Source organism: Bombina bombina, chromosome 4 (assembly GCF_027579735.1).
Source record: "Bombina bombina isolate aBomBom1 chromosome 4, aBomBom1.pri, whole genome shotgun sequence".
NCBI lineage: Eukaryota > Metazoa > Chordata > Amphibia > Anura > Bombinatoridae > Bombina > Bombina bombina.
Window position 1 is genome coordinate 65830012 of NC_069502.1, and position 13472 is coordinate 65843483.

Genomic DNA, 13472 nt, shown 5'->3' on the forward strand with positions numbered 1-13472 from the left:
AGGTATACCTATGATGAAAATTACAGGCCTCTCTCATCTTCTTAAGAGGGAGAACTTGCACAATTGGTGGCTGACTAAATACTTTTTTGCCCCACTGTAGTTGACACTTCCCATAATGGAAGTGGAGGGTCCTCTAGTGGGTCTGTAGCAAAATTAAGGGACGAATGACTTGAAGTCTGGGTTCTAGGTTGCTACAATGTTGCAAGTATGGGGGCGGGGGTTTCTACTAACCATTAAAGGTTCTTGTTGCAATAGATCCGGCCTCTTTGTTCCTGTGTCCAGACTTCAAGAAGAGCTTTGTTCAAGGATTTGCACCAGTGTTTTCTGGAGCGAGATGCGGCATGCGAAGAGGAAGTCTGTCCCACCGAAGAGATATGCAGCAGTGGTGAAGGAGGTTCTGGGTATGTGAGGCCCTGCAAGAGACATAGAAGACTCAGGTTCTGAGGGAGTTATACCTCCCACCCCCAGGTCTAGACCCTCTACTAGACCAGGTCAGGTTCCAGGCCCACAGCCAGGAGGGGACTGGGTATCCAGGGGAGGGTAGTGAGTCAGAGTGCTCAACAGGGGCCTAGCGTGCAGGATTCTCATGCCCCAGGCTTGCTAGGGGTTCCCCATCTACAGGGTAGTCAGGCTTCTGCAGTCGCCAGGCCCACCGGTAAGGAGGCAGCTCCGGTGGGCCCTGTGGCTACTTGTATGCACATACAGCAACCGGCAATTAGTATTGCGGCTGCTCAAGTTGCCCCCAGTGTAGGGTCAGATGGCGATGTGGCTCCCAGCATGGCAGGGCCAGACACGGCAGCAGAGGTTTAGTTGGCAGCATGCCACTGAGGGTCTTACCGCCTGAGGCCTTGGCGTCCGTCGCCACATTGGCCCAGTCCCTTGCAGCAGTGATGTCCCTGGGTGTGGCTGGGGTGAGCGGTGACGGTGTGGAGGTGGGGGAAAGTACCAGTGCATTCTGCAGGCCTCCATCATCCACTAGGCCGCATTGCACGTCCCCGGCTGGCTCAACCCCCTTGTTCAATATGTCACGTGCCAGCTCCCCTTGTGACTCATCCAGTGGGGAGGAGCGTGGACGTGCGAGGAGACAGCGTAGGCCTCGCAGCAGAGCTAGGAGCGGGTCTTCTTCCGGAGGTGCCCCAAGTAAGTTGGGTTACCTCCAAAAGTGGACGTGCGAGGAGACGGCGTAGGCCTCGCAGCAGAGATAGGAGCAGGTCTATTTCCGGAGGTGCCCCAAGTAAGTTGGGGAGGCTCTGGGTGTAGGATGGCACTCCTGATGGGAGGGGGGTGAGGTGCGCAGGCAGGAAGGCAACAGCAAAGACCCCAGAAGGGGGGAGTGGCAGAGCGGCTGTAGCTGGGATATGTGTGGGCCGACAGGACCAGGGAGAGCGTGTCACAAGGGGTAGGTCTGGTGCAGGGGTGAAAACTGCGAATGCACATGACGGAATACTGGGAAATGAGTAAGGCAGACATAACTTGACAGCTGATATGCATAAGGGCTCCAGGGGGGTCGTGCTGCAGTATCAGGAGACATTGGTGACTGCCATAGGGCAATCTGTGAGTGTGATTGAAGACCTGATAAGGAAGGCAGTGGTATCTGCTTTGGGCATGAATGGGGGGACGGTAACGGGGGGCAGTTGTATGGGGTTGAGGTGGCAGGGGGCCCCTCAGGGGTTTCATCCTGCACACAGAGTACTCCCCATGTTCCTTTCTCTCCTCAGGCTGTCGGAGGGATACAGTGGTGTCCCAGATGGCGTCAACAAGCAATCAAGGATCAGCTGGGTTGCAACCGGTCAACCCCTCTCCCTTAGCAGCTTCGGCACAGATCAGGGCGGGAACCACGCCACCTTTGGCCCCCAGTGGTGAGTACCTCCTTGGCACATCCACACACGCAGAACACATTGCCTCTTCTAGTGAGTCATGTTCAGAAAGTGATGGGGACCTGGGGCTAGTGGGTAAAGACTAGAAAGAAATGTTTAAAATGATAAAAAAGTTGGTGGCAGTGCAGGTTAAAAACAAGGCGGTGCAAGCAACAGGGTCAGAGGTGGTTCCATTTGTCACAGAGTGGTCGGTAAATCCTGCCCTCATAGGTGTTACTGTAGCGAGGTAGGTAGCGTTGCACGGGGATACTTACCCGTGTTTAGTCCATTCACTTTACGGGCATTTGAAGGCAAAAGTGGTGAAAAGGGAGAGGGCGGCGTATGGCACTGGCCCTAAGCAAGTACATATGCCTGAAACTTATGAAGAATGGCAGCGGTGCTTCAGGGTGCTGGCAACCTGCTATTTGGATAAATGGCAGATGCAGGGGCACAACCTGTTTAAGTACGAGGACACGATTGATGATGTTCATGCTAGGTTTCGAGAGGGCGCATGGCGGGAGTATAACATGGCCTTCCGTAGAAAGATGTTAAGGAATCCCATGCTCCATTTTGGGACTCAGGATCTGTACCTGTGGTCAAAATTGGGGCAGGAGGGCTAATGTGCCGGTGGCAGGGGCACGTGCTGGTTCGGCTCGCCCGGGTCCGCGTCCTAAGAGACGGGGGCAGGAGTGTTGGAAGTTCCAGGACAAACAGTGTGACAGAGGGGCAAGTTGTTCCTTTCATCACATCTGCAAGTTCTGCAGCAGCCCACACCCAGGGGTTGAATGTAATAAGAAGAGAGAGGCTGGTGGAGAGAGACAGTTCTCAAAAGGGGGTCCTGGAATCAAGGGCAACAACGCCCCTTAGGCCGGAGGCCATGGCCATCTGGCTGGCACAGTACCCGGATAAGGCGGTGGCTGGGCTGCTCAAACAAGGGTTGCATGAGGGTTTTAGGATCCCAGTGTCGGCCAGGTGGTAGGTTCCATGGTACATCAGAATTTAAAATCAGCCTATGAATTCCCGGGTGTGGTTAGGGATAAATTAGTGAAAGAGTTATTGTTAGGTAGAGTGGCAGACCCATTTGTGGCTAAGCCCCTGCCCGATTTGGTAGTGTCCCCTTTGGGGGTTGTACCAAAAAAGGACACAGGGAAGTTCAGGTTAATAGCTGGACATAGAATCAGCTTTCAGGCTGCTTCCCTTGCATCCGTCGGCATTTAGGCTGATGGGCATGATGTTTGACGGCAACTTTTAAGTCGATCGTTGCCTGCCCATGGGGTGCTCTTTGTCAAGCACCCTATTCGAGAGTTTTAGCACATTTTTACACTGGGTGGTGCAGAAGGCATCGGGCGGTGGGGCCGTGGCCCACTACTTGGACAACTTCCTCCTTGTGGGATGTGCGGGCTCTGTGGAATGTGAGAACCTGATGGAGGTCATGCACGACATGATGGGTAGGTTCAGAGTCCCTTTGGCGGCTTATAAGATGCAGGGGCCCTGCACATGTCTCACATTTCTGGGCATAGAAATTGATACAGTTGCTGCAGTGTGCAGACTCCCAAGAGATAAGGGCAACCTGGGTGTCCCTTAAGGAGTTGCAATTTTTGCTTGGACTGTTAAACTTTGCGGGCAGGGCTATTCCTATGGGAAGGGTCTTTAATAGGAGGTTGGAAGAACAACTGAAGGGTCCCCGAGGTCCGGCTACTAGGTTTAGAGTTTTGCAGGGCATGAGGGATGACCTCAAAGTGTGGGAGGAATTTCTGCAGAAATTCAATGGAATTTGTCTGTGTCGGGACAGTCCCCGGTCTAATCAGGCGCTGCACTTGTTTAATAAACAATAAAAGCACCCAGTCCGGCTCCAGAGTGGTGAGATAAAAAATGGATACTTTATTCAATAAGCAACATAGTAAAAAACAAACAAACAAACCATATCAAGTGTAACCGCCAAAATTAAAAGCTGGAAGCTACAACCTCGGCCCTGCTGAATGGGCAGAATGGGCTCATGTTGGGGTGTGGCTGTTCTTGGACAGGTTAAACTTGGAAGTTTGCTGTCCGGGGCAGAATTTCAAAGAGTACTGTAGGGTACGGCTGGTAGGCCCCCCGCAGTTGCTCATCCACGAGGATGGATCCTCTTTATCTGTCTTCCAGTTCCAAAAGGTCCTTGCTAGAGCAGCAGTGGTGGCAGGTTTGGACCCTACAAGGATAGGGTCCCATTCATTCCGTATTGGGTTGGCAATGAGTGCTGTGGTGGGCGGTTCTTCTAGCAAAGATATAAAGCGGTTAGGGCGTTGGAAGTCCGGGAGATACAAATCGTATGTTTGCCCTTTGCGGGGAGAGCAAATGAAGAGACGGGAGTCCCGCGGGTTGGTCCCACTCTGTTAGTTAAATGTGGGGTTTGGGGGTCGCTCTGGGGTGCATGGCTATTTTGCAGTGGTGGGAAGCAGTTGTCAGCGCTTTTGCTCAGCATTTCCTATCATGTTCTTACAGGCACAAAATCCTCCCCCCAACCCGCGTTTGGTAAGTGGGGCACTCATTAATTCATTGGGTGGCCATCAGGGCGCTGCGTCTACCGAATGGGTAGCAGTTGGGATTTCCCACATTGAGAGCCAACATTTGTTGGCTGGGCAGAAGGGGGTTGTCTTGGGATGAGTTGCCAGCACTCCTCCAGGATGCTCACAGGAGGTGGGGAAAATCTCACATTGTGGTCTTGCATTTGGCAGGGCAATGACTTAGGGGCGATCCCAGCATTGGACCTGATAAGAAAAATGGTCTCTGACTTGCGTTGGGTGTATGGTTGGGCTCCAAGGTGTGCACGTTGGATGGTCCAACGTGGTTGCATGGCTGCATTGAAGATATATTGTGACACAAAAGGCAGCATACAATGTTAAGGAAAAAGTCAATCGAGAGGTGGGAAGAGCGGTCATGGCCTTAGACAGCTTCGTCATCATGCATGACTCTATTACGGCCAACAAGGCTCTGTATCGTCCAGATGGTATTCACCTGGCGGATGCTGGGGTTGACATTTTCATGGCCGACATTAGAAAGGCTTTGCTAAATGTAATATAAAAATTTAAAAAAATGAAGAAAAATATATATTTACATTGTTGGGTTATTGTTTACAGAGCTAGTTGGTTTTATAAGTGGCGGCAAGAGGGCAGGGATCTGTTCTCTTGTGGCAGTTGACCAGGACCCTTGAAGCGGACAGAGAGAGATGTGAGTGATGTCCTTAGATGGGGAGGGATGCTTACCGGTTGCCGACCTGGGGGGTACTCCCCCTTACGAATCTTTGGGTGAAGATCTCTAGAGTTTTGCAACTATCTCTCTGCCATTTGAGCGCAAGCAACCCGTTCTGCGCTGCAGTCCCCCGAATGGGGGTCCTGGCCAGCTGGCAGTAGGGGTTAGGTTAGGAGTTAGATGTCGCCACCAATTTTACTAAACTTTTTACAAGTTATAAAATTTGAAAAAGGTTGCTTGATATGGCATTTTGCCGCGATAAAGGTTTATGTTAATAAATGCCACCGTGACGGTCTTTCCCCACATATGGTGTTGTGCATTTATTTTCAGTAAAGTGTTAGAATAATTAAAGACGTAATAGGAGGTTTGTCCTTTAATGATCAAAACATTATTCTAAAATGAAAATGCTGTTATCTTTTGGGTTGTGAATCCCCTGATGTCAAAAAAGCTATATTGAGAGCCGGAAAACTGCCAATAGAACAATCAACAAGATTTGAATCAACCCCAATGTTATTTGTGTACATGGGTGTCCACAGGGGAGTTCAAGGGGAGTATAAACTGCAGAAAAAACATAATTTATGTAAGAACTTACCTGATCAATTCATTTCTTTCATATTAGCAAGAGTCCATGAGCTAGTGACGTATGGGATATACATTCCTACCAGGAGGGGCAAAGTTTCCCAAACCTCAAAATGCTTATAAATACACCCCTCACCACACCCACAATTCAGTTTAACGAATAGCCAAGAAGTGGGGTGATAAGAAAGGAGCGAAAGCATCAAAATAAGGAATTGGAATAATTGTGCTTTATACAAAAAAATCATAACCACCACAAAAAAAGGGTGGGCCTCATGGACTCTTGCTAATATGAAAGAAATTAATTTATCAGGTAAGTTCTTACATAAATTATGTTTTCTTTCATGTAATTAGAGAGAGTTCATGAGCTAGTGACGTATGGGATAATAAATACCCAAGATGTGGAACTTCCACGCAAGAGTCACTAAAGAGGGAGGGATAAAATGAAGACAGCCAATTCCGCTGAAAAATAATAATCCACAACCCAAAACAAAAGTTTTAATCTCAATAATGAAAAAAACTGAAATTATAAGCAGAGGAATCAAACTGAAACAGCTGCCTGAAGTCCTTTTCTACCAAAAACTGCTTCAGAAGAAGAAAACACATCAAAATGGTAGAATTTAGTAAAAGTATGCAAAGAAGACCAAGTTGCTGCTTTGCAAATCTGATCAACAGAAGCTTCATTCCTAAACGCCCAGGAAGTAGAAACTGACCTAGTAGAATGAGCCGTAATTCTTTGAGGCGGGGATTTACCCAACATAAGCATGATGAATCAAAGACTTTAACCAAGACGCCAAAGAAATGGCGGAGGCCTTCTGACCTTTTCTGGACCCAGAAAAGATAACAAATAGACTAGAAGTCTTTCTAAAATCACTAGTAGCTTCAACATAATATTTCAAAGCTCTTACTACATCCAAAGAATGTAAAGATCTCTCCTTTGAATTCTTAGGATTAGGACACAATGAAGGAACAACAATTTCTCTACTAATGTTGTTAGAATTCACAACCTTAGGTAAAAATTTAAATGAAGTCCGTAAACACTGCCTTATCCTGATGAAAAATCAGAAAAGGAGATTCACAAGAAAGAGCAGATACCTCAGAAACTCTTCTAGCAGAAGAGATGGCCAAAAGGAACAGAACTTTCCAAGAAAGTAATTTAATGTCCAGAGAATGCATAGGTTCAAACGGAGGAGCTTGTAAAGCCCTCAGAACCAAATTAAGACTCCAAGGAGGAGAGATTGACTTAATGACAGCTTTGATACGAACCAAAGCCTGTACAAAACAATGAATATCAGGAAGATTAGCAATCTTTCTGTGAAAAAGAACAGAAAGAGCAGAGATTTGTCCTTTCAAGGAACTTGCAGACAAACCTTTATCCAAACCATCCTGAAGAAACTGTAAAATTCTAGGAATTCTAAAAGAATGCCAGGAAAATTTATGAGAAGAACACAAAGAAATGTAAGTCTTCCAGACTCGATAATAAATCCTCCTAGACACAGATTTACAAGCCTGTAACATAGTATTAATTACTGAGTCAGAGAAACCTCTATGACTAAGAATCAAGTGTTCGATTTCCATACCTTCAATTTTAAGGATTTGAGATCCTGATGGAAAAAAGGGCCTTGAGATAGAAGGTCTGGTCTTAACGGAAGAGTCCAAGGTTGGCAACTGGCCATCCGAATGAGATCCACAAACCAAAACCTGTGAGGCTATGCTGGAGCCACCAGCAGTACAAAAAAACGTTCCATTAGAATTTTGGAAATCACTTTTGGAAGAAGAACTAGAGGCGGAAAGATATAGGCAGGATGATAATTCCAAGGAAGCGACAACGCGTCCACTGCCTCCGCCTGAGGATCCCTGGATCTGGACAGATACCTGGGAAGTTTCTTGTTTAGATGAGAGGCCATCAGATCTATTTCTGGAAGTCCCATTCGCCCGGATGTAACGTCTGGCGACTGAGATAATCCGCTTCCCAATTGTCTACACCTGGGATGTGAACCGCATAAATTAGACAGGAGCTGGATTCCGCCCATACAAGTATCCGAGATACTTCTTTCATAGCCTGAGGACTGTGAGTCCCTCCCTGATGATTGACATATGCCACGGTTGTGACATTGTCTGTCTGAAAACAAATAAACGATTCTCTCTTCAGAAGAGGCCAGAACTGAAGAGCTCTGAAAATCGCACGGAGTTCCAAAATGTTGATTGGTAATCTCGCCTCCTGAGATTCCCAAACCCCCTGCGCTGTCAGAGATCCCCATACAGCCCCCCAACCTGACAGACTCGCATCTGTTGAGATCACAGTCCAGGTTGGACGAACAAAAGAAGCCCCTTGGACTAAACGATGGTGATCTATCCACCACGTCAGAGAGTGTCGTACATTGGGATTTAAGGATATTAATTGTGATATCTTTGTATAATCCCTGCACCATTGGTTCAGCATACAAAGCTGAAGAGGTCGCATGTGAAAACGAGCAAAGGGGATCGCGTCCGATGCAGCAGTCATGAGACCTAGAATTTCCATGCATAAAGCTACCGAAGGGAATTATTGAGACTGAAGGTTTCGACAGGCTGAAACCAATTTCAGACGTCTCTTTTCTGTTAGAGACAAGGTCATGAACACTGAATTTATTTGAAAACCCAAAAAGGTTACCTGAGTTTGAGGAATCAACAAACTCTTTGATAAATTGATCCTCCAACCATGTCTTTGAAGAAACGACACAAGTTGATTCGTATAAGATTCTGCAGAATGTGAAGACTGAGCAAGTACCAAGATATCATCCAAATAAGGAAATACCGCAATACCCTGTTCTCTGATTACAGAGAGAAGGGCACCGAGAACCTTTGAAAAGATCCTTGGAGCTGTTGCTAGGTCAAACAGAAGGGCCACAAACTGGTAATGCTTGTCTAGAAAAGAGAATCTCAGAAACTGAAAGTGATCTGGATGAATCGGAATATGAAGATATGCATCCTGTAAATCTATTGTGGACATATAATGCCCTTGATGAACAAAAGGCAGAATAGTCCTTATAGTTACCATTTTGAATGTTGGTATCCTTACATAACGATTCAATATCTTTAGATCCAGAACTGGTCTGAAGGAATTCTCCTTATTTGGTGCAATGAATAGATATGAGTAAAACCTCAGACCCTGTTCCAGAACTGGAACTGGCACAATTACTCCAGCCAACTCTAGATCTGAAACACATTTCAGAAATGCCTGAGCCTTCACTGGGTTTATTGGAATGCGAGAGAGAAAAAATCTCTTCGCAGGCGGCCTTACCTTGAAACCTATTCTGTACCCTTGTGAAACAATGTTCTGAATCCAAAGACTGTGAATCGAATTGATCCAAATGTCTTTGAAAAATCGTAACCTGCCCCCTACCAGCTGTGCTGGAATGAGGGCCGTACCTTCATGTGGACTTGGGAGCTGGTTTTGACTTTCTAAAAGGCTTGGATTTATTCCAGATTGGAGAAGGTTTCCAAACAGAAACCGTTCCTTTAGGGGAAGGGTCAGGCTTCTGTTCCTTATTCTGGCGAAAGGAACGAAAACGATTAGCAGCCCTATAATTACCTTTGGATTTTTTGTCCTGATGCAAAAAAGTTCCTTTCCCCCCAGTAACAGTTGAAATAATAGAATCCAACTGGGAACCAAATAATTTATTACCTTGGAAAGAAAGAGAAAGCAAAGTTGACTTAGAAGACATATCTGCATTCCAAGTTTTAAGCCGTAAAGCTCTTCTAGCTAAAATAGCTAAAGACATATACCTGACATCAACTCTAATGATATCAAAGATGGCATCACAAATAAAGTTATTAGCATGTTGAAGAAGTTTAACAATGCTATGAGTATTATGGTCTGATACTTGTTGTGCTAAAGCCTCCAACCAAAAAGTGGAAGTGGCAGCAACATCAGCCAAAGAAATAGCAGGCCTAAGAAGATTACCTGAACATAAATAAGCTTTCCTTAGAAAGGAATCAATCTTCCTATCTAAAGGATCCTTAAAGGAAGTACTATCTGCCGTAGGAATAGTAGTACGTTTAGCAAGAGTACAGATCATCAACTTTAGGGATTTTGTCCCAAAACTCTAATCTGTCAGATGGCACAGGATACAATTTCTTAAACCTTTGAGAAGGAGTAAATGAAGTACCCAGATTATTCCATTCCATAGAAATTACTTCAGAAATATCATCAGGGACAGGAAAAACTTCTGGAATAACTATAGGTTTAAAAACCGAATTTAAACTCTTAGTAGATTTATTATCACGAGGACTAGATTCCTCCATCTCTAATGCGATTAAAACTTCTTTAAGTAAAGAGCAAATAAATTCCATTTTAAATAAATATGAAGATTTATCAGTGTCAATATCTGAGACAGAATCCTCTGAACCAGAAAAATCCTCATCAGAAACAGACAAATCAGAATGATGACGGTCATTTAAAAATTCATCTGAAAAATGAGAAGTTTTAAAAGACCTTTTACGTTTACTTGAAGGGGGAATAACAGACATAGCCTTCCTAATAGATTTAGAAACAAATTCTTTTATATTAACAGGAACATCCTGAGTATTAGATGTTGAGGGAACAGCAACAGGTAATGGTATATTACTAATGGAAATACTATCTGCATTAGCATGTTTATCATGACATTCATCACAAACTACAGCCGGAGGAACAGTTACCACAGGTTTACAACAAATGCACTTAACTTTGGTAGAACCAGCATCAGGCAGCGTCTTTCCAGACGTAGATTCTGATCCAGGGTCAATTTGAGACATCTTGCAATATGTAAAAGAAAAACAACATATAAAGCAACATTTATCAAATTCCTTAAATGACAGTTTCAGGAATGGGAAAAAATGCCAATGAAAAAGCCTCTAGCAACCAGAAGCAATGAATAATGAGACTGAAATAATGTGAAAAAAAAGGTGGAGACAAGAAAGACGCCCACATTTTTTATCGCCAAAAAAAGACGCCCACATTATTGGCGCCTTAAATTTTTTGGCGCCAAGAATGACGCCACAACCGGTGACGCCGACCGTTTTGGCGCAAAACGTCAAAAAAATTACGCAAACACGAACAACTTCTGGTGTCAAGTATGATTCCGGAAATGACAAAAAAAAATTTGCGCCAAAAAAGTTCGCGCCAAGAATGACGCAATAAATTTAAGCATTTTCAGCCCCCGCGAGCCTAACAGCCCACAGGGAAAAAAGTCAATTGGAACAATTTAAGGTAAGAAAAAAATTGATTATTCATATGCATTATCCCAAATAATGAAACTGACTGTCTGAAATAAGGAATATTGATCATCCTGAATCATGGCAAATATAAGTTTAAAGACATATATTTAGAACTTTATATATAAAGTGCCCAACCATAGCTTAGAGTGTCACAAAAAATAAGACTTACTTACCCCAGGACACTCATCTACATATAGTAGATAGCCAAACCAGTACTGAAACAAGAATCAGTAGAGGTAATGGTATATATAAGAGTATATCGTCGATCTGAAAAGGGAGGTAAGAGATGAATCTCTACAACCGATAACAGAGAACCTATGAAATAGATCCCGTAGAAGGAGACCATTGAATTCAAATAGGCAATACTCTCTTCACATCCCTCTGACATTCACTGCACTCTGAGAGGAAAACCGGGCTCCAGCCTGCTGCGGAGCGCATATCAACGTAGAATCTAGCACAAACTTACTTCACCACCTCCACGGGAGGCAAAGTTTGTAAAACTGAATTGTGGGTGTGGTGAGGGGTGTATTTATAAGCATTTTGAGGTTTGGGAAACTTTGCCCCTCCTGGTAGGAATGTATATCCCATACTTCACTAGCTCATGGACTCTTGCTAATTACATGAAAGAAAAGACAATTGAAATTCCTTTTTATTTCCTTTTAATACTCTTGCATGTAGATTCGTTTTAGAGGAAGAAGCATGGTTACATAATATTATGGAATTTATAGTTCACTATTTCCCTATTAGTATTGTGTCACTGCAGTTCTGGACTCTAATTCCCAGCATGCATTTTACAGTGGTGGAGAGTGAGCTTCCTGGAAGGTCATGCACCCTCCTCCATGCTGTATGTGTATGTGCCGTTAGCCATGTTGGGGGATGCACTGTGTATATGAGGCTATAACCCATTTACACACAGTGGGAAAAGCAGCTGGGAGTATTTCCACTCCCACCACCTTTTTAGCAGCAGAAAAGAAAAAGATTAACACTTTCACTTTCTGTGCACTCCTACATACTTGTATAGTTTGTTAAAAGTTTTGTTAATAACACGAATTGAGGAATGTTTATTTTGCATATTTTACATAGTACAAAGTTTATGTACTCTTAGCAGATTTAGGTTTTATATGTATAGGTTAACATATTGGGGCCTATTTATAATGGTTACGAGCAGACATGATCCTATATACCGGATCAAATCCGCTGCACATTGATAAATGCTGACAGCATACGCTTTTGGCATTTATCATTGCACCAGTAGTTCTTGTGAACTGCTGGTGCAATAACACCCCCTGCAGATTCACGGCCAATCGGCTGCTAGCAGAGGGTGTCAATCAACCCGATCGTATTCGATCGGTTTGATTTCTGTCAATTTCTGTAGGCCGCCTCAGAGCAGGCGGAAAGGTTATGGAGTAGCAGTCTTTAGACACAGGAGCTTTATAAATATATCCCATTGGCTCTTTTGTGTTTAATTTTGATTATGCTTTTCTACTTTATAGCAAAGTGAAGAGGGGTAGCGCAGCTCCAGGTTCAACCAACCATATTGGCAACTTCCTCCGGGTCACTGCAACAACCATACAAGGCAGCGTATAATGAAACAATGGTTTGTCATGTTGAAACAATGAGGTGCAAGCCAGAAAAAAAAGGGCTGAGCAAGCCAACATCAACCTATGACTAAGAAACGCGTAAAGACACGACCCCTTCTGTGTTTGAGTGTATGTTTTTTTTTTATACTGGAATAAAGTTTGAACTTTTATCTTTGTATACCCCAGTGCCTACCCTCCTTTATTGTCTTTTTTTTTACTTTATAACTGTGTAAAGAAACAGATCAACTAAATAAAACTATATGCTCCTTATATGTTTATTTATAAGTTAGAAGTCTAAATAAAGACATTTGTTTTTTTATACCCAAAAGAAATGTGTTTTAAACTAGGACTAGCAGCATTTTTAAATTTATATGTATGTGGGTGTGTTTATTGTCTGGACATATTTCACTTTATTGCCCCCCCATGGACATTTTTGCAGACGTCCATAGTTGGGTCATTACTTACCAATATAGCTGTTGGAGTTTGGTTTATTTACCAGTGAGATTTTATCCCATAGATCAGCTGTGTACAAACATTCACATACTAATTGTTTCAACACCTGTAACATTTTTCATGCAAAAACCACATAGAAAAATATAAATATAACCAGGATCCAGTAATTTAATCAACAAATATATTTCACACATTTAAACGTTGATTTTTCAGATCCATGATAGAAATTTGTTGGGTTTATTGTACCTTTAAGATGATCTTTAATTTATGTTGAAACAGTTTTCTACTTTCCAAAAACGCAAATTTTCTAAATGTAAATACTGAATCTTTTCAATGTTCTAAAATGTTTTGACTACTTTCCTGCCCCTTTAAAGAGTTACTGCATATGAATGTGATGCAGCCACGGGGTAAAATATGTATTAACCCCATCATCAAATTTCCATCTTTCTAATTCAATCAGGTCACATATAATTCACCCAAAATCTGCATAAACAGCATTAATTAGACTCTCATGTTCTCAGACATTTTCCATCACCTG